Source organism: Alosa alosa, chromosome 15 (genome assembly GCF_017589495.1).
Source record: "Alosa alosa isolate M-15738 ecotype Scorff River chromosome 15, AALO_Geno_1.1, whole genome shotgun sequence".
Lineage (NCBI taxonomy): Eukaryota > Metazoa > Chordata > Actinopteri > Clupeiformes > Clupeidae > Alosa > Alosa alosa.
The window spans coordinates 5,108,575-5,110,660 of NC_063203.1; the positions used below are offsets into that span (position 1 = coordinate 5,108,575).

The window sequence follows — 2,086 nt, forward strand, 5'->3', positions numbered from 1 at the left end:
TCGGAGAGGCAGTTCTTCAGTCTGACGAACTGTGGCCGCCAGCATGGGGTCAGAAAAATGGCACAGCTCACCCAACCTAGGCTCTGGATGATTACAAACATTGAAGGGGTCTATAGATAGTTAGCTTCAATTAACAGCTTTGGTTCCTTTTTGTAGGCGAACTTCAGAGGTCTATTCTGACACCTCAGAGCCGTATATAGTAGAGCAAAGCTGTCAAATGATTTGTAGCTGAGAAGAAGTCTATTCAAGTCTGGAAATCACTGTGTAACCTGTGTTCATGGGCTAAGTCAAAAGCTAAGCAGAGGACCTTGGTTAGTAGTTGGATGGGAGACCAAGATGGATGGGAGACCAAGTGACACTGAAATGTAGCTTACTGCTGCTGCTAGTGTTCTCTAAACCATTTTCTTCTCATAAAACCCCTCAATGTTGCAATGTTGCATAAAACCTTTCAATGTGTTTGCTTGATTTCTGAGCATCTGAGCCTACAGTGCAAAACAGTTGCGCTAACCACTACATCATCATGACAATAACGGAGGTACACTCTACTGTCAATTAAAACACACCAACACATAGGGGAGAGTGGGGTGAGTTGTGCCAGTTTTTACTTAAAGTGACTTTAAAGGGAGGCCATGATGTAATGCTTCCAACTACAATATGAACATATATTTCAGGATGTGGAGCATCTCTGGGAACAATCACTTTCGATCTGAAATATAGTATTTAAGAGATATAGCTTTCTGAAAAAAAGTGGTCTTGTGGCACAACTTGCCCCCGGTGCAGGGTACAGTAAGTTGTGCCTTTGAAGAGAATGCATTGGGGTAAATTGTGCCATTGATTATTGAAGTAAAACAGTATATTTTGATCTCAGACACTGTAATGCTTTATAAAAGCTAGACAAATTCAATACAAAATTACTCATTTTAGGTTTATTTAAAGTTATTTTACAACATCAAAGGCCAATTTTCTACAAGCCTATTGCGCATGAGCACATCAAAGGTCATTTTCGGTTGTCACACCAGTTTCATCCATGTTGTAGATCTTGTGTGGAGGGAAGTCCTACCTGAAATGAGATTAAAGTTTTGTTGATCAGAGAAGTTTACAGCAGATTTAGGTGGTTGGATGTGGTTGTAGTCAGCTCTGCCACTGCTACTACCTAGAGATTATGTTCCCCCTCTCCTTCCCAGGCTTCCTGGTCAGTGTGTGTGTGTGAGAGAGAGAGAGGGAGAGAGAGACAGAGAGAGAGTGTCTTTCTGAGGCTGACATGTCAAAGCCATATGATTACCTGTCCATCACTTTAGGTTATCAAATAACTCCCCCACATTGTGCCTATTAATGGCAGTAGCTCTACCAACAGAGGTTGCTTCAGGAGTGTGGCATGACAAATGACGGCGTGCTTTAAAGGCTCCAAACCAATCGCATCCTAGAAAATATTAAAAGTTTATTAGTATTATTAGCATATTTCTTAAATTGTCCCTTATTGAGCCCTTGCGTCCCTTCTCTTTAGATAAGTTGATGCTATACGCTCTAAATAAGTACCCAATTTTGCTTATCTTATCTGCATGAGCATTGAGCATTCCTGTTAGTGCCTTTATATGTTCTGCCAGCTCCTTCTCCATACAGTACTGTATGCCCTGCCTGTCTTCCTCTTAACTCTGTGCCAACTTAACCCAGGCCCTTTGGCACAAATCACCCCAATCCCACCATTTTGGAAAAAATGCATCATCCATCAGATTTGAGCTAACATCATGCTAGCTGTATAGACTCATAATGTAGCTTACCAAAGCACTAAAACATGTGTGAAATGTTTTCAAACTTGTCTATAACTGTTTTGACACAAAAATAAAAAAAACATGATCATAGAAATTTTACTTTGAATGGCAAAAAACAGTTTTTTTAACTTAAATGTACTTACCTCTCATGCAATGAGGCTCTCTTCTCTGCAGGATGATTGAAATGGCTGAGTCTTCAAAAATGTGTGGTCACATGACCAATTTTTTCTATGGTTCCCTAGAAATAGGGGGTGTCACAACTTCCCTGCTGGCACCAATCCCCCCACTCTCCCCTAACAGCTTGCTGTCGACATGCA

The 2,086-nt window shown here is 40.9% G+C and overlaps 1 long non-coding RNA gene across 1 annotated transcript; it reads right to left on the bottom strand.

The window, feature by feature from the left end:
* Window positions 1-871: 871 nt before the first annotated feature.
* On the bottom strand, window positions 872-2,086 carry LOC125308910. Its single transcript, XR_007196013.1, has 3 exons — window positions 1,913-2,086; window positions 1,283-1,420; window positions 872-1,060 (listed from the first exon to the last, which is right to left on the bottom strand). It is a non-coding gene; the product is annotated as an uncharacterized LOC125308910 (long non-coding RNA).